Here is a 26,658-nt window from a genome sequence, read left to right on the forward strand (position 1 = left end):
CCATCGTCTCCTCATCCGAGAAAATCGTATCACACTAAGATTACACTCTAATGAGAGTCTGATCAGAGTGTGCTTTTTTAAAAGAATGAGGGCGATAGGGAGAGTAAAAAGGGAATCTCCCCAGGGGCTTGTATCATCAAGTTTCTTTGAAGGGTTGTTCTCATTATCATAAATGTTTAAAATGTCAAAGTTTTTTAATTTTGTTGTTACTGCTCGTTGCCTGGGTTACCTTCCACCACTGCAGACTATCAGAAGTGACTGTTCTCCTAGGCAAGCAGCACAGTGCTTACAAGCTCTTTTCATTAGAGCTTGTAATTACTGCTCTGAAGATTACCAGCTTTGTATTGGTCCATTCTCTATAAAATCTATATGCCATTAGGAGTAGTCCACCTGTTTTGTCCATAGGCTGAATCTAACGCTTCAGCTCATCCTCATCCTGGGAAAAATAAAAGTTGAACCTATGTTATTATCATGGTGGCTCAGTGGTTAGCACTGTACCTTTGCAGCACTGGGTTCTGGGTCCTGGACAACATCTGCAAGGAACTTGTATGTTCTCACTGTGCTTGTGTGGGTTTCCTCCTAAACTCAAAGACATACTGATAGGGAATCTAGATTGTGAGCCCCAATGGGGACAGTAATGAGAATGTCTGTACAGCGCTGTGGAATTAATAGTGATATATAAGTGAGCATAATAAATTTCAGACAAACTTCTTTTCAATCATCACTTTCACTCACTTTGGTTATTTGGTCCGTTGGCTCAAATTTCTGAAAAGTGTTCAGCTTGGCTTCCGTCTGTGACAAAGCTAATAATACACTGTACGATATAACTGTCCCTATGGACACATATTAATGGTCTACTGAATCCTGACCTTGGCGTTTCTCAAAGGACTGCGTTTCCCACACAGTGATGGACGTTGTCTTAACCTCAAATGCTCCCACTTCTCCTCGGCTTTCCTTCTTACATCAATCTTGTCCTGCTACTTATATCCTGAAAATGACAAAATCCACATGGATTTCAAATATTCAAAAATTAATTTCCACTTTTCCAGATCACTAATTCCATTCCTGTCCTCTGTCATCACTGCATCCTGTCCTTACATAGTAACCTAGTACAGAAGCAATTTGCAGACCACCAGGACCCTGACCATAGCTCAGGCCACAGCTGTTGTATCATATTCTGGTATAAAACATACTAAAATAAAACTTTTCTTAAAACTAAAGTACAACTTGTGAAATGTTCTTGATAGTATAGAAATGTTTTGTGAACAAATAGTTTTGACCTTCTTCTCTTCTGTCACAACAACCATCTTTGTAGCTTGAGAAACACATTGGACTATAGCAGGTGATATTGGGCCCCGTTATAAAACAAATTTTTCATAAATCAAAATTACAAGCCAATCTAAGAAACTTTGAAGACTATCTTACCAGAGAAATTACCTTCTTTTTCAAGTTATGAGCCACTACTTATCCTCTTTGGTGCCTCTTTCACCCTGAAAAACAGCAACCAAGAGGGACAATCAGCCTAGCTTACATCTGCCCATTGAAGTCTGTGGAGAGGGGAGGAATAGGGAAGAGCAGAGTGAAACAGGTAGACAAATTGTGCTGCTGCTTTCTAGCAAGTGTTTTAATTCACCCTGCTGGATACACAGCTACACTGCTCAGTACTTCTCTATAATGTCCTCCATGCAGCTGCTGCTTGTAAACATGTGCAACATAGAGACAGGAGAGCAGGAATCCCTCATGTCTCATTGTACTAAGTATTGAGACATGATAGCACCTAGTCTCTATCCACTAGCTCAGAGAGTCTGCAGAACTGAAAAATGGCCAGAAATTGTGTTATTCCTCATACACACACACAGACATTTCATTCTAAAACGTCACGTGAAACGCATGGTAAGCTTCATTTAAAACCAGAAAATGGTGTGAAAATAACACAAAGTTGGTATTGGCTGTAACATTAGTAATTTGGTATAACCTGGAGCCAGGAGCCAATAATGTAATTCTAAACTTGGTGTCAGCTGATAGTTGTATGGTTTTAACACCGGTACCAGAATTAGTTCTAACAGCTAGGGTGCCACAAGCAAGGGGCAAGAGATACTCATGGCTTCCCAAAGTCCTAGCTAGGCTTTCCTTAGCCAAAGCATAGATTGAGTCCTATCTAAATACCCTGGTCATGTCAGAATAACTAATTGCCCCCCTCCTTTTGGAACCCAACTGAAAAATTAAATGCCTCTTGTGTACTTTAAATCCCTGAAAGCAGATGAGTGGCAAATTCTGCTTTGTTACATACAGTATATAGCTGGCTACAACCCTTGCAAGATCTTCAGTTTTCTCAAAAATAGATATATGTCAGTAACTAAGGCATAGCTGGACAGATTAGTATTCCAATTTCCAAAAATGTATTAGGTGATAATTCTTAGATCGTCTGGCGTCCACTGCTTGGACCCTCATTCAATCACTAGAGTAGAAGACTTATGTCACCCGTTCTTTCCGGGGTTCTTCCATGGCCACAAGACCACTGTTAGAAAAAGTTGAATGGGACCACCAGTCACACATTCGCTCTGCCTCTGTATTCATTGTCTACTGTATATGAATGACAGTGATATCCAAGCCCAGAGCATCCAATGGATAGGTGAACATTTTTGGATTACCCCTTTAAAGGATTCATCTGATTTGGAGAAAAAAAAAAAAAATTCCCTTTTTAAGAAAAAGTTTGGTAATGGAGGGAGGTGTTTTCCACCTTTTCATTAATATTTTAATTAATAGATCTTTGAATAATAATAAATTCCACAATTGGATGTGTTTAAATAAAATGTTCCTGTGCTGAGATAATCTTATAAATGTGCCTGTGCTGTGTACTGTGTAATGGCTGTGTCTGACCGTGCAAGAACATGATCTGAACGTAGCACGGCTCTGGGCAGGGGAGGAAGCAAAAGAGTATACAGACACTACATCAGGGGATCACAGCTGATTCTTTCTTTGAGGTAAAAAATTGTTTAAAAACAGGCAGGAAATGTTTTACCTCATAAAAAGAATCAGCTGTGATCTCCTGCTGTAATGTCTGTATACTCTTTTGTTTCCCCCTGCCCAGGAGCTGTGGTATAATCAGACCATGTTCCTGTATGGTCAGACACAGACATTGCACAGTACACAGCAGGGGCACATTTATAAGATTATCTCAGCACAGGAACATTTTTTTAAAACACATCCAATTATGGAACTTTTTATTATTCCAAGATCTGTTAATTAAAATGTCCTTTATTTGTGGGAAAAGGATCCTAGTCCATTAGCCAGAGTGTAAACAATTACAGCTGTGTAATGCTTTATTTTGCATCTGGGGGTGCTGCAGGGAAATGACTACTTACTACTGGTTCACTTACTGTTACAGCTAATAACTAGGAGCCCAGGTAGCAGGGCAACCTGAGATCAACCCTTCTAACCAAAAGGGGAATCCCCTTGAAGCGTCTTGGGTCTTCTTGGTATCCATTCCAGTCTATATAGCTTCACAGTTCCCCTTTAAATTGTTAGGTGATAGCTATATGTGTCACTTATGTAAATTATACTCCTTACTTTATGATCTAATCACCCTTACAATACTGATGACTTCACACACCCCTTACCATGGCGTGATAGGAACAAGGCAGAATTATATTTCCTAATGAAATCACATGCCATTCTAGCTAATAGGATCAAACTCATTGTCATCTCTTGTCCTGTATTCATCCCATCACAAAGGAACATTAACCCCCCTCTTTTCTTATAGAGGAGTGTGTGGAGTTTTGCCAGTGACTTAAGTATGAATCATTGTGTCATTTTTCCTATTTTCAAGCCTACCCGCTATGACGGGAACGCTCTCTCAGCATATTCTTTGTTCGAGGAATGATCTAGAAAAAAAAAGTGACTTCCAATTATATATGTGTAGGATGTCTCTAATTCTGCCTCCTCCTTGGTGTTGAATTAATGGAATTGAATTAATGGAATTGACTGCTCATTTTTCCATAGCAGTCAATAAGAACGCTGTACATTACTTTGTACAGAACGCTCCGGCAAGCCCTAATCTAATATTCGAACACATGAACTGCAGGGTGGAATGGGCACTAATCTGGTTGAAACCCTTTAAATGGAAATGCTCTATTTTTTAACAGCCTTTGGAGTGCTTGTAAGTGGCTGATAAAATTGGTTAAGATATTCCGATACATAACATCCATTCAAAACTGTATACTTACCACAGGGTGATCCAAAAGGAGCAGGGGGCTAAGATACTAAAATTATTCTTTTTTTTATTTTTAAGGGAGGTCATTTTTCTTACTCAAGGAACTATGCATAACTAGAATAATGCAGTGCACAAATGGTAACATAAAGTGGAATTGTTCAGTTGGGTAGTACATAGTTTCCAAAGAAAACATTGCAATGGTTGTGTGTCAATATACGTGGACAACTTCCTCTAAGTATATTGCCACACCCCCAGTGCACTTCTATCCTGATTTGAATATGGATTCCACGCTATATTTCTCTTGACAAGCACATCAGATCTCTAAAAAAAAGGTATAATTTTTAGGGGGCCAATAGCCCCTATACAACCATACCACTACTTCCATATGTGAAAACATGGTGACCAGTTCAGAACTACCAAGAGAACTTGTAATGTATAGGAAGTGCAGCAGCAGTAACATAGTAACATTGTTTTTAAGGTTGAAGGAAGACTAAGTCCATCTAGTTCAACCCATAGCCTAACATGTTGATCCAGAGGAAGGCAAAAAAAAAACCCATGTGGCAAACACTAAGATCCACATTGGGGAAAAAAAATCCTTCCTGACTCCACATACGGCAATCAGACTAGTTCCCTGGATCAACGCCCTATCAATGAATCTAGTATATATAACCTGTAATATTATACTTTTCAAGAAAGGCATCCAGGCGCTTCTTAAATTTTAGCAGTGAATCACTCATTACAACATCATGCGGCAGAGAGTTCCATAGTCTCACTGCTCTTACAGTAAAGAATCCGTGTCTGTGATTATGATTAAACCTTCTTTCCTCCAGATGTAGAAGATGCCCCCTTGTCCCCGTCTCAGGCCTCAGAGTAAAAAGATCAGTAGAAAGGTCTTTGTACTGTCCCCTCATATACTTGTACATAGTAATAAGATCACCCCTAAGCCTTCATTTTTCCAAACTAAATAACCCCAAGTGTAATAACTAGTGTTGAGCATTCCGATACTGAAATATCGGGTATCGGCCGATATTCGCAGTATCGGAATTCCGATACTTAATTCCGATACTTTTGCAATATCGTATACCGGAATCGGAAGTTCCCATAATGCAATGAGCCATTTTCATTTTATTCAGCCAATGAGGATCCTAAGAAGTGTGGGCACATCCTGTTAGGCATGTAGGCATCTTAACTAATGGCATGGCTGTGATTGGCTGCTGAAATGATGTCATGATGCACTATAAAAGCCGCCGCCGCCATTTTGAGCTCACTCTGCTGTGAATTCAGTTAGGGATAGGACGCTGTTGTTCTGAGGGACAGTTTTAGCTACCTATTTGGTCTATTCTGCTTTACCCAAGCTACTTTATAAATCGCTGTGCCTTGCAGCGCTAGTGCACAGTTCTCTGTGCTGTTCACCGCTGTCTGCAAGGTCTCTGTGTGTGAGTGCAGCTCACCCTGTAGTGTGTGCTTCAGCCACGTCTGGTTATAGTGCACTCAGTGTGTGTAGATAGAGAAATTTTTTTGGTCTTGCAGCGCTAGTGCACAGTGCTCTGCATCTGTACTGTTCACCGCTGTCTGCAAGGTCTGGTGTGTGAGTGCAGCTCACCCTGTAGTGTGTGCTTCAACCCCGTCTGGTTGTAGTGCACTCAGTGTGTGTCACTGCCTCATACATTGTCCTTTATTGCCAATTCATAATTTTTCCTGATATCTCCTATTAGTGTGGTGGTTCCATCCGTATTCAGCTAAATTGGTTCCAAACACACTATATAGGAGTAGATAGAGGAGCCTTTCTGCAGCATTGGGCCCTGCAGCCCCAGCCAGATTAGTATTAGCCTATTTTTTGCAGCCTCATCTATTGCATTGTAGGTTACCTTCCTACATTGTAATAGCTACAAAAAGTTTGTGATACTATCGTTATTACATCTTTAGGCACATCCAGTGTCTTTTTGTGACAAAAAAAACCTATATAAAGTTCACCAAACACTCCACTTTACAGTTGTGTAGGCCACATTAGCTCATATTAAAGTCTAGTCCACACTTTATAAAATTCGTGTTTCTTATACCTGTTAGCAGCTGTTCAGGAATAAGCACACTAAGCCCTTAGTACTTTTCTGCCTATCTTTATCAGTCTACCAAGATGAAGAAGGCAGGGAGTAAGGCATGTGGTCGTGGGCGTGGGCGTGGAGTTTCTGCAGGGAGAGGACGTGAGGATTCTGTGCCTGCAGGGAGAGGACGTGGGGATTCTGTGCCTGCTGCGGGCACCAGTGACTCAGCATCCCCCAGTTTTACCAGGGAACAGTCCTTTATGCGCAGCTTTGTAGGAGCTAGCCGTACCCCACTGCTGCGCGAGGACCAAATTGAAGCCATTGTCGGATGGATGGCAGCTAACGCATCGACTTCACTTAGTTCCAGATCCTCTCAGGTCCTGAGCACTGAAGAGCACCCATCTGTCTCTTCACCACCTGCCAAATTGCCCAGGCAGTCAGAGAGCCCTGGACAGGAGCCATCTCTACTTCTGTTCTCTGAATCTCTTGGCTTGGAAAGAGGGGGCCAGCCAAGCAGAATTCTAGAATTTGAAGAAGTGGTAGTATGCAGTGATGCACAACCGTTTTGTCTCTCTGAATCTGAAGAGGCGGGTGGGCCAGTGCCTATGGTCAGCAGCACACCTCAGTACGCATCTGATGATGAGACTCAGGTGCCACTTTCTGGTGCGTACTGTGCTGTCGAGACTACCCAGGAGAAGCAGTTGTTTGAAGAGGGTGGTGTAGATGATGAGGTCCTTGACCCATCATGGCGTGAGGGACAGGAAGGTGGTGCGAGCAGCTCTGAGGAAGAGATTCCCCGAACGGCCCAAAGAGGAGGGAGAGGGAGGGGGCAGACTTGGTTGCCTGTAGCCTCCACTTCGGCACCCATTAGGAGCATGGCTCTTCCAAAATCCAAAGCGGGCGCTCCCAAGACTTGCAGTGCCTGGTCCTTTTTTGACACAGTTGCAGATGACATTTGCTTTGTCAAATGCAAGCTGTGTAATCAGAAGGTGAAAAGAGGGAAAAGTGTCAGCAACCTCAATACCACAAATATGTGGAAACATGTGCGGACCAAGCACGTGGTGGAGTTACAAAAACACACTGAAGACCTAGGCCAACCTACAGCGCCACCTACCACCTCTTCAGCTCGTGTTGTAGCCTCTTCCTCCAGCTCACACACAGCTGGTTCGGCTTCCTCACAGGATCGCCATGGAAGAATCTCTGGCACTGTTGTACAGAGACACAGTGTAATTCCACCCACAGCACCACTTTCCCAGTCATCCTCACACTCCCAGGCCAGTCTACAGCCATCGATAGCACAGGCATGGGAGAAAAGGCGCCCATACTCGGCAAACCACCCCCGATCACAGGCTCTGAATGCTGGCATTGCTAAACTACTGGCCCTTGAAATGCTATCATTCAGGCTGGTGGAGACTGACACATTCCGTAATTTTATGGCATTGGCAGTCCCACAATACAGCGTGCCCAGCCGCTTTTATTTCAGCAGGCAAGCCGTCCCTGCCCTGCAACATCATGTGGAGGGAAAAATTAAACATGCGCTACAAAACGCCGTCAGTAGCAAGGTCCACGTGACCACCGATGCGTGGACCAGTAAGCATGGACAGGGACGATACCTTTCCCTCACTGCCCATTGGGTAAATGTTGTGGAGCCGGGTACAAATCTTGAGAGTGGCGCTGTACGTGTTCTGCCAACTCCAAGGATTGCAGGAATCCAGTCTGTACACATTGACTCCTCCTCATACTCCAGTTCCTCTGAATCAGCGCTGCAGGAGCCGTCACGGTCTACCTCCACATCGACCCGTGAACGGTTACCTGTTATGGTGACCGATATGAGCACAGCCGTGGCCAAACGTCAACAGGCCGTATTAAAATTAATTTCTTTGGGGAATCGAAGCCACACAGCGCAGGAGCTCTGGAATGCCATCAAGCAGCAGAGCGACGTGTGGTTTGTGCCAGCGAATCTCCAGCCAGGCATGGTAGTGTGTGACAATGGCCGAAATCTGGTGGCAGCTCTGGGCCTAGGCAACCTCACTCACATCCCATGTCTGGCACATGTGCTCAACTTGGTCGTGCAGAGTTTTTTGAGGGACTATCCGGATCTTGATGCACTGCTTCACAAGGTCCGCATAGAGTGCGCTCACTTGCGGCGTTCCAGCAATGCAAGATCACACATTGCAGCTCTGCAGCGCCGATTACGTCTTCCGGAACATCGCATCATATGTTGAACCGGGAGCGTAAAATGCGGGAGTACCAAGACGCACTGGTGCATTCCATCATGTTCTCCATTCCAACCGAGAGCAGTGCTGCTAGTGCTTTACAAAGCAGCTCAGTGCGTCGAGGCAGTGGAGGAAGCTCTGCACAAAGAGGGAGCAGAAGCAGCGCCTCAGCACAAGGCAAGACCAGTATGGCCGAAATGTGGCAAAGTTTTGTGTCCCCGCCGCCACAAATGTCTACACCATCACAGACAGCTCCAGTCAGCAGGAGGCAACGTTTCCGTCAGATGGTGACAGACTACATGTCTTGCCCTCTTAGTGTACTACCAGACGGCTCTTCTCCCTTCAAGTTTTGGGTCTGTAAGCTGGATACATGGCCAGAGCTTAGTCAGTATGCATTGGAGGTGCTAGCTTGCCCTGCTGCTAGTGTATTATCGGAACGCGTCTTTAGTGCCGCAGGTGGTGTACTAACAGACCGTCGCATGCGACTATCCTCCGATAATGTTGACCGGCTTACTTTTCTCAAAATGAACAAGGCCTGGATCTCTCATGAATTTGCCAGTCCTCTTCCAGAATAAATAATTGCTTGGCAACAGTATCCAGGTCTCCTGTTCTGTTCATGTTTCTACCACCTGAACTGTAATCCCTGAGCTCCAACACCGCCAGTTGGCGCTCGGAAGTGCCGTCTGCACAGTCAACACTTGCTGCCGTGTTATTGGGGTTCAGTAACGTCAGCTGTTCCCCTGCTGTGCGGACGGCAATTTCTCCTGCTTTGTCCACATTCTCACTACTACAGATTTGAAAGTTTCTCCAATTACACCTCTGGCTCCTCTGTTTTCAGTATTATCCCTGAGCTCCAACACCGCCAGTTGGCGCTCGGAAGTGCCGTCTGCACAGTCAACACTTGCTGCCGTGTTATTGGGGTTCAGTAACGTCAGCTGTTCCCCTGCTGTGCGGACGGCAATTTCTCCTGCTCTGTCCACATTCTCACTACTACAGATTTGAAAGTTTCTCCAATTACACCTCTGGCTCCTCTGTTTTCAGTATTATCCCTGAGCTCCAACACCGCCAGTTGGCGCTCGGAAGTGCCGTCTGCACAGTCAACACTTGCTGCCGTGTTATTGGGGTTCAGTAACGTCAGCTGTTCCCCTGCTGTGCGGACGGCAATTTCTCCTGCTTTGTCCACATTCTCACTACTACAGATTTGAAAGTTTCTCCAATTACACCTCTGGCTCCTCTGTTTTCAGTATTATCCCTGAGCTCCAACACCACCAGTTGGCGCTCGGAAGTGCCGTCTGCACAGTCAACACTTGCTGCCGTGTTATTGGGGTTCAGTAACGTCAGCTGATCCCCAGCTGTGTGTCCGGCAAATTCTCCTGCTTTGTCCACATCCACTGTACTACGGATTTAAAACCTCCTCCAAATACACCTCTGGCTCCTCCGTTTTTAGTATTTACCCTGGGCTCCAATACCGCTAGTTGCTGCTCAGAAGTGCCGTCTGCACAGTCAACGCTTGCTCCAGTGTTATTGGGGTTCAGTAACGTCAGCTGATCCCCAGCTGTGTGTCCGGCAAATTCTCCTGCTTTGTCCACATCCACTGTACTACGGATTTAAAACCTCCTCCAAATACACCTCTGGCTCCTCCGTTTTTAGTATTTGCCCTGGGCTCCAATACCGCTAGTTGCTGCTCAGAAGTGCCGTCTGCACAGTCAACGCTTGCTCCAGTGTTATTGGGGTTCAGTAACGTCAGCTGATCCCCAGCTGTGTGTCCGGCAAATTCTCCTGCTTTGTCCACATCCACTGTACTACGGATTTAAAACCTCCTCCAAATACACCTCTGGCTCCTCCGTTTTTAGTATTTACCCTGGGCTCCAATACCGCTAGTTGCTGCTCAGAAGTGCCGTCTGCACAGTCAACGCTTGCTCCAGTGTTATTGGGGTTCAGTAACGTCAGCTGATCCCCAGCTGTGTGTCCGGCAAATTCTCCTGCTTTGTCCACATCCACTGTACTACGGATTTAAAACTTGCTCCAATTACACCTCAGGCTCCTCCGTTTTTAGTATTTACCCTGGGTTCCAGCACCGCCAGCTCGTTCTCGGCAGTTCCATTTGCTCTTGTACCTTCTACTACCCATCCGGGTTCCAGTACCGTCAGCTGGTTCTCGGCAGTGCCTTTGGATTAGGTGCCTCCTTCTCGGTATCCAAGTTCCACCAACGTCTGCTGGTCCTTGGTAGTGCTTTCTGGCACAGGTACCTCCTGCTTAGTAACCGAGTTCCAGTACCGTCAGCTGGTGTTCGGCAGTTCCATTGGCTCTTGTACCTTCTGCTACCCATCCGGGTTCCAGTACCGTCAGCTGGTCCTCGGTAGTTCCATTTGCTCTTGTACCTTCTACTACCCATCCGGGTTCCAGTACCGTCAGCTGGTTCTCGGCAGTGACTTTGGCACGGGTACTCCCTCCTGCCCAGCCTGGTTCCAGCACGCCAGCTGTTTCCGGGTAGTGTCAACGTCACTTTGCCTCCAATGCGTTGTCCTGTCGTGTTGCGGTCGGGTTAGCCGACTCTATGGTGCCTGCAGTTTAGGTGACTCCTATGTGGGCTGCGGGATCTGGCAATGAAGGCTGGTTCCATAGTGCCAATAGGACAAGCACCCCCTGTAGGACTGTGGGTTTTGGTAACTGCGGCCGGCTCGCGGCCTTGAACTTTTTTTTACATGGGTACCTTCTGCTACCCATCCGGGTTCCAGTACCGTCAGCTGGTTCTCGGCAGTGCCTTTGGATTAGGTGCCTCCTTCTCGGTATCCAAGTTCCACCAACGTCTGCTGGTCCTTGGTAGTGCTTTCTGGCACAGGTACCTCCTGCTTAGTAACCGAGTTCCAGTACCGTCAGCTGGTGTTCAGCAGTTCCATTGGCTCTTGTACCTTCTGCTACCCATCCGGGTTCCAGTACCGTCAGCTGGTCCTCGGTAGTTCCATTTGCTCTTGTACCTTCTACTACCCATCCGGGTTCCAGTACCGTCAGCTGGTTCTCGGCAGTGCCTTTGGATTAGGTGCTTCCTTCTCGGTATCCAAGTTCCACCAACGTCTGCTGAAGACGAGGACCCTGAAGACCAACCCTAAGAAGACGAGGACCCCGAAGACGACGACCCTGAAGACGAGGACCCTGAAGACCACCCCGAAGAAGACGAGGACCCTGAAGACCACCCTGAAGAAGACGAGGACCCTGAAGACCACCCCGAAGAAGACGAGGACCCCGAAGACGAGGACCCAGAAGACCAACCCGAAGAAGACGAGGACCCCGAAGACAAGGACCCCCGAAGACGACGACTCTGAAGACCACCCCGAAGAAGACCAAGAAGATGACCCTGAAGAAGTTGACCAAGAGGACAAAGAAGAGAAGACAAGCACCAAGATGCAGAAGAACAAGAGACAGAAAACCAAGAAGCAGAAATACAAGAAGCTGCAGAACAAAAAGCGGAAAAACATTAAGCATAAGACTAAAAATCAGAGCAAAAGATAATATCTAAATTATAAGCAGAAGATGACTAAGCAGTGTATGGGGGTGAGTCCGTTCCTCCTCATGGTGCCCCTGGAAAAGACCTGCTGCTGCAGGCCAAACTGAACGCGGACAAATCCTGTTGTAAATCTTTTGTGACGGGCAGAACGAAAGGTGTAATGTCCAACCTTTTAGAGATAACAACTACAGGAATGCCTGCCACAAATAAGAATATGATGAAGAAGAAGAAGATGAAGAAGATGAAGAAGTAGAATATGAAGAATGTAAAAAAAAAGAATAATACGAAGAAGGTGAAGAAGAAGAAGAAGATGAAGAAGAAGTGGATGAAAAAGATGCTGATGCTGAGGATGATGAAGGAGAAAGTGTGGGAGAAGTAAAAAAGAAGGTGAAGAGCATGGAAGTAGTGAAACATAAATATCTGACAAAATATAAAAATACTTAACATAGTCAATATTTCCGTAACTCAGAACGTCTTAAAAAAAATATTAATTCCTGCTATTCCATTTGATTGGGCTAAACCTCTATGCCTTTATTGTCTCCCCCACCTCCCCCAATACATTCTACATTATTCTTAGTTGTTTTCCTTCATGTAGAATTAACCTACAAGGAAAGAAAGGGTTTATTTTCATTCCGATATTTCTGTCCCATTGACTTGCATTGGTTTCCGGTATCGGAATCGGCGATATCCGATACTTTTTCGGTATCGGTCCGATCCAATCCGATCCGATATTTCCTGATATCGGAAGGTATCGCTCAACACTAGTAATAACCTGTCTTGGTATTGCAGACCCCCCAGTCCTCTAATAACCTTGGTCACTCTTCTCTGCACCCTCTCTAGTTCAGCTATGTCTTTCTTATACACCGGAGACCAGAACTGTACACAGTATTCTAAGTGTGGTCGCACTAATGACTTGTATAGAGGTAAAATTATGTTCTCCTCATGAGCATCTATGCCTCTTTTAACGCATCCCATTATTTTATTTGCCTTTGCAGCAGCTGCCTGACACTTGCCACCAAACGTGAGCTTGTCGTCCACCAATACACCCAGGTCTTTTTCAGTTACAGTTTTGCCCAGTGTTTTACAATTAAGCATATAATTATACATTTTATTTCCTCTGCCCAAGTGCATTACCTTACATTTATCCCCATCAAATCTCATTTGCCATTTATCAGCCCAAGCTTCTAGTTTACATAGATCCTCCTGTAATATAAAATTGTCCTCCTCTGTATTGATTACCCTGCAGAGTTTAGTGTAATCTACAAATATTAATTTAAACATATCCGATTGTGGAAATTATTAATATTATTCCAAGATGTATTGATTAAAATCAACTTTGTTCATGGGACAAACCCTTTAAAATAACTTGGAATAAAAAAAATCATCTTGAACCAGCTGGCAGAGGTTCAAGTGGAGGGCTATAAGCCTACAATTTAAAATGGGTAAACATTTTCTGACTGTGCACTCTACCCATCAGTCCCAGGGTGCTTCTAATTAGTGCTGGTTCCTACCTGCCCATTTAAAATTGTAGGCTTATAGCCTGAGAGAGGAATGTTTGCCCATTTTAAATTGTAGGCTTATAGCCCAAGAGTGGCATGAGGATAGGGACCTATCAGAAGGAGGTCACCTTGCCGTGGTTGATGGGCATACATGAATTGGCCAATTTATGTTCTAAGAACCTTCATTTTTTGTAAGTACATTTTATTCAGCAACTATGTAGTTTAGATCCCATGTTTCCAGTGTTTTCATATATCTTGGCCCATACAGGCTGCTGCTGTGTTCTGTTTTGCATGTTATGCAGTCATTGCAGTGTGCATCTGTTCACACTATTTGGAGGTGCTGGTCAGGTTTTTTGTTTTTAGCTAGACTCAATCGCTGAATAGACCCAGTGATGCTGTTATGGCTCAATTGGTGAGGATGATTCACAAATCCATAGGTCTGAATGAACTAGAGGCATTAGTGCAGCAAGATAAAATGGAGTTGAATAAGCCAAAGAGTGCGTGGAACAGTATACCTGGATTTGCAAGTTGGCAACTGAAGCAGCTTGGAGCAGACAGCAAGTGGAACATTGTGGAACATAATATGCTGGATGGCACATGGAACAAACGAACTGGATATCCTGGATGGCATCTATGACAAAATGAAACAGTGGAGTTGGATATACAGAATGGTACGTAGAAAAGCGTGGAACAATGGAGCTGGGTATGCTGGACAACACTTGGGCTCATGGAACTGAATATGCAGATGGAAGCCTTGATAGAGTAGAGCTGAGTGTGCAGACAGGCACTTTGGAACAGTGAAGCGGATTGTGCAGACAGACACTTTGGAACAGTAAAGGCTTATAAGCAGACAGACACCTTGGAACAACAGAGCCGAGTATGTGGACAAGCAATTTAGAACAGTAGAACTAAATATGAAGTCAGGCACCTTGAAATAGGAGAGCCGTATGTATGCGACGCGCCCAGGGGATGGGGACGACTCGGTACCCGGGCCTTTACCTGGTTTGGGGATGTCACGGTGGTCGGCTCCCGGGCCCGTACCCTGGGGTCACTCTTGTAAAAAGGGATTGAAACTTGGATAAAAATAAATAGTTCGTGATGCCACCTGTGGTACCTGGTAATGATTACCAGCGCTGCTTCAGACCTCCGGGGGTGTTGGGATGGCAGCTGAGGTGTTTCTGCTCCCCACAGGTGGAGCGGGTCCCCGGGGCAGGGATGGTGTAAAGGGATGGAGGAGAGAGGGGACCCGGCCGGGTCAGAGGAAGAACAGACACGCACACAGGGGTTCACTTCTGTAGCTTTACTGATGATGGTAGTCAGGTACGGTCCCGGGTACTTGTAGGTGGTGTGCACTTCTGGACTTGCTCCCCATTGAGCGGGTGTAAGGCCTCCTTTCTGTGTCTTCCTGTCTCTCTCCCTGGAGCTTCTGACCTGCCTGGAACAGGGTCTAGCTTCCTTGATGTTTCTCTCACACGTATGCTTGGCGGCGAGGGCTTTCCCCTGGTTACCACTATTCCTGGACGCCGGGGCCTTCGTGGTACCTAGTCCTCTAAATGTGCGGTATTCACGGGTGGAAATCCTCCTCAGTATGCCGGATTCCCTACTGGGCATGGAGGTCCCAATAGGCTCGGGCCCGGTGCTCGGCTTGCATCAGGGGACGAACCCTCTGTGGTTCCTCTGTCCCTCATGGCTCTTTTCCTCTCCTTGTCTTCTAGCCCACTCTAGGCTCTCCACTAGCCAGACTAGCCCGCAGCTTGGGCTTAGCCTGGCTTTCAGCCACACAGACTTCAGTCTGTCTGGTGCTGCAGCATCGTGTCACACTCACTGCTTCCCACTAACTGACTTCCTGAACTCCACCCCCCAGTATATATATACCTGACAGGGCTCCATGTAGTGGACTTGGGTGGAGGTGTCTGCATGTATTGAGGCCACTGGGGAGAATCCGTCTGTGCAACACCCAGGAGTTCTGTGACAGCCTGCAGCCGCAGGGCGTCACATATGCAGTGAAGCACCTTGGTATAGTAGAGATGTATATGCAGACAGGCACGTTGGTACAGCAGAGCCAAGTATGCAGACAGACACCTATCCGCAGTAGAGTTGAGTGTGCAGGCTCTCTATAGCCTTATAACTTTTATAAACAATGCAGAAGACCACCTTCCTCTACATCAAGACTTCAGTGATTTCTTGAAACAATGCAATATAAACCCTTATGCATCCAATCTATGTTTGAATGTTGTTTTGGTATCTTGTGGATTCTGGAAAGATTTTTTTTTATTTATGCTCTACAATAATTTATTTTGTTTTCTTTTTTTTGGGTCAGGTTGGTGATTGCCCTGTTAATTCAAGGACCCCGATACAGCAAAAGCCTTAGTATTATTTAATACTGTATGGTAGTATTATTTGGGAATTCAATTGCAGTATTACGCTCTTAAAAATAGTATTATTTTGACAATGAATATTATCTTGGCACTTTATAATGATATTATGTGAGCTGTATACGACAGTATTATCTTGGAAAAATGCAATATTATGTGGTTTGATCTTAGAAGAACATGGCTAGCGGGGATAGAAGTGCGGAAGCATCTTTGCATGTTACTCAAGGTTCCATTTTCGATAAATCTGCCCTTGGACAGATAAGAAAATTAGATGTGTGTGTCAGGGGCATATAATATAAGCGATAGGGATGGTTGGTAGTCAAGATCTGGAGCACGTGGGGACCCTTCTTCTGCATATACTGTATACAGACATTAGTATTATAGGGCCCTGTTGTAGAATTTGTATTGGGGTCTAGTAGCTTTGAGATTCAGTTTTACATTGGTACTCAGTTAGTAAATATATAATCTTTACTTAGAGAAAATAATTGAATATCTTCCATAGCACATTACCATGTGTGACAGAAATAGTTAGTGAGTCCATATAATATAGTATATAGCATAAGTATGAACACATTACGTCTGGTACAGTGGCCTCTGGAATTAGTACAACTACTATATCCTGTAGACCTTGTCTGCTAATACTATTGCTTGATGTACTGTATATAATATTTATAGGTGTTGTTCTCGCTCAATTCTATCATACTATTTTGCGTGATGACATGTCGCTGTCTAAAATGTTCCTTATCAGAACACTTATATCCGAGGTGCTGAGTGATGTTGCATTGACAGGAAGGTCAAGCACTGTAGTTATCCAGTTTCACCTTCCAAACCGTTTAAGCTGATCTTTAAAGAATTGTCCTTGAATAGATGGTGGCAGTAGAACCTCAGTGAACAGAAGGAATGGTGGAGCAAAGAAGGAAAGGAAGGAAAAGAAGGAAGAAAAGAAGGAACGAAATAGGGAGGATGTAAGGGAGGGAGGAAGGGAGAGAAAGAAGGAGGGACATAAGAAGGAAAGGAGGGAGGAAGGAAGGGAGGAAGGAAGGGAGAGAAAGAAGGAGGGACATAAGAAGGAAAGGAGGGAGGAAGGAAGGAAGGAAGGTAAGGAATTGAGGGTGGTTGGGATAGTGGGAGGCAGGGGGAGAGGTAGTGAGAGAGAAGGGGAGGAAAAAAGAATGTAAGGAAAGAAGAAAGGAAGGAAAAGAGAAATAAAGGAAGGTTGTGGTCTGGTAGTAGAGAAGGTGGACACCAGCACCGACTGGTGCACTATTCTTAGGTTTGCAAGTTAGGTTATAAACTTTGAAGCTTACTGTATAGTCATTGCCTTACAACATAGTATGTCTCCTTTCTGAAATACACACTACATTTCAACATTACTGGTCTCTAGCTTCCTTTCAGAACTGTAAGGAAGAAAACTGAAAGTCTAGACCAGCAGGGGGCGCTATACTTTTACCCTTGTATCTGCCTTTGAGGCTATATTTAGTGAGGTCTACTGTATAGCCCTACCTTTACGATATAGTATATCTCCTTTAAAAAACACCAAAACACACACTACATGCCAGCATGCCTAGCTTGTATCTTACTTGATCCTGAATGTACTTGATAGTTGCCATTATGTTCCGTAGGGCCCATATGATGTTACATAACATTACTCAACTAACCAACTCAGTGCCTGCAGGCACCTTAACAAAACATGACCCTGATTGAAACAAATGGAAAAATAAACAAGGTTCTCTGAAGACTTCATCCAAGATGTATCACCTCGAGCAGGAACATATGCCGGGACATCTCACTCACAGATGTTCTTCTCACACATAATAGTTCAAAGTCAATAGGTTTGGAATTTCATTAATCAGAATTTGGTTGGACTCTTCAAGATCTAATTTGTCTGATGACCACAAGTGTCCATTAACTCTTGCATATAGTATGAGATCCACAGTAAGTTATGTCGATACGATTCCTACATTTTTCTACAGCATACGGCAGATTGTGGGTAAATACTCTGAGACAGCTGCCTTCTTCACAGTGAACCAAAGCACTTGAGAAGTGAAGCCGAACATGTGGTGGGAATCTGTTCAGAATTACGTTTCCCCTTCAAATACAGGACATCCTAATTAGCTCTACGAAAACTTGCCGACCTTCTCATTACAAGCTTACGTTACTTCCCATGATGCTTTGCCCTTAGCCTGAAGGACTGAGGAGCTTACACTCTACATCTGCACCTCATCAGCTGTCGTATAAACTCCTTTAATCCCATAATAACCGTGTTTTACATCAAATAATAGTTTAAGTATGTGGAGCAAAGTATTTTGTTTTCAAACGATTCACTGTTTACATTGCTTAAATACTTATGTTCATTTGTATGTAGACACAGGACATGTCACTGCTCAACATGTACATGTGATTTATGACCAGATGTACGAGAAATGTCAAAAAGATCTGGACAAACCATTTTTTCTCTTAAATACAATATAAAAGAGTCTTTGAGTTGTGCCCTGGGATCTACTAACAAGGCCCCCTAAATGGCCAAATAATAGACTACATATTGTATATATACTGTATGTCATTCTACAGTTTTGTCTTTTAAATTTAGCATGTTCTGCTGTTTTTATGCATAAAGCAAGGGATGCACAAAATCTGTGAGATCATTAGTGGATGAATGTATTAGTTATAGATGACAAGTGATTTAGATGAGAGCTTTTTCATCCTAATGAAGTTGGTCGTGAGCTTTTTTTTACCTTTTGATGCTAAAGAAGATGCTCATAAGCTTCATTATCATTATCCCTAAGAAGGGGGTAAGAAGTTTTTTCACTCAGATGAAGTTGGTCAAGAACTTCTTTATTCTGATAAAGGTGGTTATGAGCTTCTTTATCCTGATAAAGGGGGCCATCAGCTTCCCTGATAAAGATGCTCATGACAATTTGTATCACTATGAAGGTGGTTATGTACATCTTTCTCCTGATGAAGGTGGATATCTTCTTTTTAACCCTGATAAATGTGTTCTTGAGATTAATTATCCCTATGAAGTTGGTCATGAGCATCTTCACCTCAACGAAGGTGGTCATGAGTTCTTTCTTTCTGATGAAAGTGGCCATTTGCGTCTTTACCCTGATGGGGGTGCTTTTTTATCCTTATAATGTGGTCATAGGCTTATTTACTCTGATGAAGATGACCATGAACTTCTGCACAGTGAAAAAGGTGGCCATTAGCTTCTTCATCCTGTTGATGGTGTTAGTGAGCTTTTTTTATCCTGGTGAAGGTTGTCATGAGTTTTTTCACTTTGAGAACGGTAGTCATGAATTTTTTCACCTGCATTGAGGTGGTCTACGTTTCTTCACCCTAATAAAGCTTTGCATGAGGTATTTTAATTGTTATGAATGTGGATAGGCTTATTCACTTTGATGAATGTGATTGTGAGCTTCTTTATCAAGATAATGATCTCCATGAGCCTTTTCACCTTTATGGAAGTGGTTATAAGCTTCTTGTACTTGAAAAAACTGGTAGGAGCTTTTTCACCCTGATCAAGTTACTCAAGAGCTTCTTCACACTGATCAAAGAACTGATGAGCTTGTTCTCCCTGTTGAAAATGGTCACTGGTTATCCCTGTGAAAGTGGTTATGAGTTCTTTACATTGACAAACATGGGCATGAGTTTCTTCTCCTGATGAAGTTGTTTATGAGCTTTTTATAGTCCTATGAAGGTGGATAGGTCTTTTCACTTAGATAAATGTGGTTATGAGCTTCTTTATCAAAATAAAGATATCCATGAGCCTCTTTGCCCTGAGGAAAATGGTCAAAAGCTTCTTTGCCCTGATTAAATTGGTATGATCTTCTTCACCTTCATACAAGGTGTTATGAGCTCCATTATCGTGATGACATTTATGAGCTTCCCCATCCCGATGGAGGTGGTTATACGTTTCTTCACCATGATGAAAATGACCATGAATGTCTTGATCCTTTTGGATGTGGTCATCAGCTACTTCATCCTGATGAAAATGGTTATGAGCTTTTTAATTCGTATAAACATGGTCATGAACGTCTTCAACCTGATAAAGATCTTTCTGAGCTTCTTTAACCTCATGAAGATAGTTTCTTCTCCTTGTTGAAACTATTCATGAGCCTCTTCATCTTGATAAAGGTAGTAAGGTGAAGAAGGGAATGAGCTTCTTCACCCAGATGAAGGTGGAACATCTTTCAAAGTTTTTCTAAGGCATCCTATCATTATTTGATACACAACTGGGTTTAACTTTTAATGAAAATCATTCAGCTGTCTTTGTAAATTCTTGGACAATTAAATGTAAACTTTAGAGTAAATGATACGGTAGTTCTTGTAAATGGCAACTCATGGAAGCCAATGATTTTACATTGGTCTTTACCGTTCCCTTTTATCTTGAAAATTGCCCCCCACTATCTTGATTCATCATTTTCTTGTTTGTGTAGTAACTGCGGTATAAATGCATGTGAGCTTACATGTGTGCACTTTTACAACTAGCAGAGCTTTCCTTCCAATGAAAGGCAGACAAGAAACTGATTGGAAACATTATTGAGCGAGCTAAAAACAGCAAGAGATAAATAAACACGGGCGGGCGGAGGGGGGAGATAAATGAATGGGAGCAATAGGAAGGAGGAGGGAGAAAATGTAGAGGATGCAAGGGAGGATTAAGAGGATGCACATAAAAGCCAGTGAAAGTGGTCTGTGCCTGTCTATATGCGTGCACAATGAATGGGGGTGGGGCAGGGAGGAACATAATGAGTCCATAGAGATAGGACCAGGCGAGAACCAGGCAAAAGGAAAATGTGTAAGTGAGTTGGAAAATAAAGTACAAACTGTAAATATGGATGGCAAAGATTAAATACTGCAGAGAAGTAAAAGGAGCTGTATACTGTATTCACAGAGGAACAAGGAGACATGGCGAAGAGATGGAGAAAAGAAGATGGAACTTGGAAAGAGCTATAGCAAGAAGAGGAGCAGGAGAAAGAGCAATATGTAGTTATAGATAGTGGACACGGCTGAGGGTAGGGTATAAAAATCTGGTATGGAAAGGTATTGTGATGATCACATAGACCTGGTCATGGAAAACTGGAAGGTAAGCTAAAAATGTAGAGGCATAAACATGAAACTGGGCCCTGTATCCTCATATTTGCGTCTTATGGAATCAATAGTTTTGGAAAATCCTATAGTGTGAAAGCGAATCCTTACAGTGAGGTCCGTCCTCATTGTAATGATTATTTAAATCACATTATGAAGAAAATTTACCATAGGGTCTCACTTGGAGTCCATGTAAATGTAAAAGACAGAGAATGGGGTTAAGCCTCATTTTCTTAATTTTGCATTATCCAGAAGAAGGGATGAGCGAACCTGAACTTTAAAGTTCAGGGATTGCACCAGACAGTTAGTGCCTGGTGCTAAACGCCAAACACGGACTTCTCCCGGAAGTCCGTTGCAATGTTTGGAGTTCCGGAGGAAGGGGAGAAAGAGAGAGAGATTTTCCAGCTCAAAAGTCTTGTCCGGTTCAGGCTCTTGTTCAAGTTCGGGAACAGTTCTGGTACTCAAACCAAACTTTGGAATATAGTTTGGGTTGGGTTCCAGAACCTGAACTTCCACGGGTCCTTTCATCCCTATCCAAGAGGAGACCAAGGTTTTATGTTTATGGTGCTACTACACCTTAAATAGCTGTGGGTGAACACTCTGCTGACTGTTTTATTTGCTAATTTCTGCATTCCCCCCTCTCCCCATGCTTTTTAAGTGGGGAGAGGGGCATGTTCAGCTGGACCTTCTGAAAACAGCCAGTTCCTCCAACTTGGCAAAGCGGAGATTATCACGATGTGGAGGCTGTGCTAATGGAAAGGATGAGATCCGGAGAGTACAACTAAGGTTTTTTATTCACACCTACATGTTTTGGTGCCTTATCTGCGCCTTTCTCAGGGTATCTTTTACCTTGAGAAAGGTGTCAGTCTGGCGTCAAACGCGTTGGTTTGATAAAAAACCTAACTTACAATGTCCGGATCTCATTCTTTCTGTTAGCGCAATCTGTACATCAGATAATCTCTGCTGTGCCAAACTGCTATCTGGACAATACTCTCCTCCAGCCACAGGGCTGCAGCTACAGCACATCAGGCTCCTACAGGTGTTGTGTCCTTAACACAATCCCTACAGGCGAGTGCTATCATCACCCTCACCCTCATTTTGTTCCTTATGGTACTGCCCTATCAGTGCGCTTTTGTCCCATCCAGATCGTCCAAGTTCTTCCAAACTGGCATTGTGCTTTAAAAAGTAACCCTTTAACAAGACAGCTCACCTTTGCTCCATAGTACTATAGAAGCTGTATATTGGTATGTAGTCCTGCAAGTTCTGCAGATCCTCTGACAGAATTGAAATATGTCCGTGGTATCGCTCTTAGACTCTTCTTTGAGAATGAGTTTGCAGATCTGTCTTTGGGCCTCCACAGCAATAATAAGATCAGCCTCCATGGCATGTACCCCACTGCTCACTGCCAGAATGGTTCACCCATAGAGTAAAATGATGGAAAACAAAGGTATCTATAGGAAAACGAGAGATGAAGAATTAAAGTAAAAGAAGGGATGTACTGTACATTGTGACAAGCAGCAGAAGAGCTATGGTCATAGAAGAGACCATAGATAAAAGGTATAAGACACAGTAATTAAGCTAACTTGAATACAAAAGTCAGAAATAAATTAATAAACTTTTCACTTTTAAATAAACCAAAAACTACAACATAAAGGGGAGCTAAACATTTTATTAAAGGCAATGTATCCAATATATCCTCTATCAATTATTTAAATCAGTTTTTTTGATTAAAATGTATCTTTAAACATTTTTGCAATTTTTTTTTCATATCACAATCTGAATTTTAAAAAAATTGCAGTTTTCACACTGGCCACTGAGGCTTTTTAGAAATATATTTCTTGTTCTTTAACCCTTTTGCCCCAGAGCCTGTTTTCGCCAGGCCAATTTTTTTAAATTCTGACAACTGTCACTTTATGAGATAATAGCTCTGGAAGGCTTTAATGGATCCCACTGATTCTCAGACTGTTTTTTTGTGACATCTTGTACTTCATGATAGTGGAAAAATTTCTTCAATATGACTTGAGGTACTTTGTGAAAAAATAGGAAATTTGGCGAAAATTTTGAAAATTTTGCAATTTTCAAACTTTGAATTTTCATGCAGTTAAATCAGAGAGATATGTCACACAAAATAGTTAATAAATAACATTTCCCACATGTCTACTTTACATTAGCACAATTTTGGAACCAAATTTTTTTTGTTGAGAAGTTATAGGGGTTAAAATTTGACCAGTGATTTCTCATTTTTCCAACAAAATGTAAAAAAAATTTTTTTTAGGGACAACATCTTATTTGAAGTGACTTTGAGGGGCCTTTATGACAGAAAATACCCAAAGTGTCACCATTCTAAAAACTGCACCCCTCAAGGTACTCAAAACCACATTCAAGAAGTTTATTAACCCTTCAGGTGTTTCACAGGAATTTTTGGAATGTGGAAGAAAAAAATGAACATCTAACTTTTTTTCACAAAAATGTTACTTTAGACCCAATTTTTTTTATTTTTACAAGGGTAACAGGAAAAAATGGACTACAGAATTTGTTGTGCAATTTCTCCTGAGCACGCTGATACCCCATATGTGGGAGAAAACCACTGTTTGGGCGCACGGCAGGGTTCGGAAGGGAAGGAGCGCCATTTGACTTTTTGAATGTAAAATTTGCTTGAATAATTAGCGGATGCCATGTCACGTTTGGGGAGCCCCTGATGTGCTTAAACAGTGGAAACCCCCCACAAGTGACCCTATTTTGGAAACTAGACCCCTCATGGAACTTATCTAGATGTGTGGTGAGCACCTTGAACCCCTAGGTGCTTCACAGAAGTTTATAACGTAGAGAGCCGTGAAAATAAAAAAATCAAATTTTTTCCACAAAAATGATCTTTTAGCCCCAATTTTTTATTTTCACAAGGGTGGTGGAAAACTACTTTTCAGACACAATGCAAAGCTCATAAGGGAAGGAGCGCCATATTACGGTGCAGATTTTACTGTTGTGGTTTGCAGGAGTCATGACCCACTGGGAGAGCCCCTGTGGTTCCATAACAGCAGAAACCCCTCCATAAGTGACTCCATTTTACAAACTACACTTCTCAATGAATTTATCTAGGTGTGCAGTGATCATATTGACACCACATGTGACTCACCGAAATTTATACCATTTTTACCACAAAAAAATTGTTTTAGCCTCAGATTTTACATTTTCACACAGAGCAATGGGTAAAAATGGTACCTAAATGTGTCAAACAATTTCTTCTAAACATGGCAATACCCCATATGTGGCTGTACAGTACTGCTTAGCCATACGACGAGACCCGGGAGGGACGGAGCGCTATTTGACTCTTGGAGAACAAATTAATGTAGAATAGTTTGCGGACTCCATATACAGAGCCCCTAAGTGCTAGAAGAGCAGAATCCTCCCTCAAGTGACCGCATTTAGGAAATTATACCCCTTTGGGAATTTACCTACAGGTGTAGTGACAATTTTGACTTCATGGGTGTTTTGCAGAAACAAGCAGCAGTGGATGTTGTTGAGTGAAAATTTCAAACTGCCGTTGAAGTGATCAGTAAGTTGTGCCCACCTCAGGCTTCTGGAGACATGTAACCTGTAAATTAGGCAGGCTCTCATCGCTACAGGAATGCCAAACATGTGGACCCTAAATGTAGTTTAGGCATATTGTGGGGCTCAAAAGGCAGGGGGGCATTTGGATTTGGGAGCACAGAATTTTCAGAATTTTTTTGGGGGAGGCAAGAGCCATTTTGCTTTTCTAGAGCCTTTGTACTACCAGTAACGTGGAAGCCCCTTATATTTTCGTTAACAGATGACAGACCTGAGTGGGGACTTGCCTTTTTTGAGGATTGAGTTGAAGCTTTTATTGGGAACATTTTACATAACGTTTATCCGGCGCTCTAGGCTGAGCACTGATATAGGGGTTTCCATCTAAATCTCCAAGTGATGTAATTCAGATGAAACCCCCAAGTGATCCATTCACTATAATGAGGCAGCAGAGTTACTCTGGACTCAATCTGGCCTCTGTTTAGCGGTGTCCTTTTTTTCAGAAGTGCACAAAACTGTGGCCAACCGCACTTTTATGCACGCCTTAAAAAACTGACACCATGGGATCACAGATCCTACGGCATCCACGGTGCCTCCATCTGCCTCATTACAGGGAATCTTCCGCCTGGGGTTCCGTCTGAATCATGTATTTCAGAAATTTACACGGAAACCCCGGTGTATGCGCTCAGCGCAGGATAAATGTGAGCCGCGACTTACTGCGTTGTTTTGGGAAGCAGAATGAACAAATTAGCAGCAGGTGAAGAATTGGTTTTGTTTATTTTTTACGCCATTCCTCATGCGGTATAAGTGATTAGACGACTTTATTCTTCGGGTCGGTGCCATTACAGCGATACCAGATTCATGTCGGGTTTTTATGATTGACAGCTGTCACACACTAAAAGACGCTTTTTTTTTGCAAAATCTAGTTTTTGCATCGCCATATTTTGAGAACTATAATATTTCTATATTTCGGTGCACAGAGTCATGTAATGGCTTGTTTTTTGTGGGACGAGTTGACGTTTTTATTTGTACAATTTTCGGGCAAGTGACATTTTTTGATCGCTTTCTATTCTGTTTTTTGGGAGGTAAAATGAACAAAAACTAGCAATTCAGGATTTGTTTTTTGAGGTTTTTTTTAATGCCGTTCCGCATGTGGTACAAGTGATAAGACAGATTTATTCTTATGGTCAGTACATTTACAGCGATACTACACTTATATAGTTTTTTTATGTTTTGGCGCTTTTACACAATAAAACTATTTTAAAGAAAAAATATTTTTTTTGCATCGCTTTGTTCTGAGAGCTATAACTTTTTTATTTTTCGGCTGATGGAGCTGCATGGCGGATTTCTTTTTTGGGACAAGATGACGTTTTCAGTGGTACCATTTTCATTTACATTTGGCTTTTTGATCGCATTTTATTCCACTTTTGTTTGGCAATATGATGAAAAAGCATATTTTTATGCTCCTTTTTTTTTATTTTACTGTGTGCACAGAAGGGGTTAATTAGTGTGACAGCTTTATAGATCGGGTTGTTCCGGACGTGGCGATACCAAATATGTGTACTTTATTTGTTTTTGCATAAATATACGGATTTATTGGTTTATATTTTTATTTATTTATTTTAACAGTTTGTAAGCATTTTTATACTTTTTTTTTTTTTACTTTTTTTACTTAGTCTTTGTATGGGACTTCAATTTTTATTTCTCTGATTACTAGTCTCATGCAGTGCAATAGACATGCATTGCATTGCATGAGAGGTGACAGTTTTACACTGTCAGATCTGCTAGACTCAGCTGCAGGCAGGACACCGTGCATGGCAGATCCGGAGGTGGTCATGTGACCTCTGACTGCCATGATAACGTCAGGTCCTATCAGCTATCACAGGGGCCGTCGGAAAGGTGAGGGGATGACCCCCTCTCCTCTCACTATCTCCTAAATACCGCAATCGCTATGGATCGCTGCATCTAGAAGATAGTAAAGGGTTAACATCATTGGGACCTGATCCAGTCACCCGCAGCACTTGCAGGACCCTGGGGGTCCTAAGCGCTGTGGGACCACCGACCATTTATAAACGTCGGATCTGCACAGAGCCCAGCCAGCGCCGACGTTTATGTACAGTGGGCGGTCGGGAAGCGGTTAAGGAAGACATTTCTCATTATCATCACAGGCAGGATTACAA

Source organism: Phyllobates terribilis, unplaced genomic scaffold (genome assembly GCF_046119375.1).
Source record: "Phyllobates terribilis strain yellow unplaced genomic scaffold, ASM4611937v1 Scaffold_5__5_contigs__length_657084704, whole genome shotgun sequence".
Classification (NCBI taxonomy): Eukaryota; Metazoa; Chordata; class Amphibia; order Anura; family Dendrobatidae; genus Phyllobates; species Phyllobates terribilis.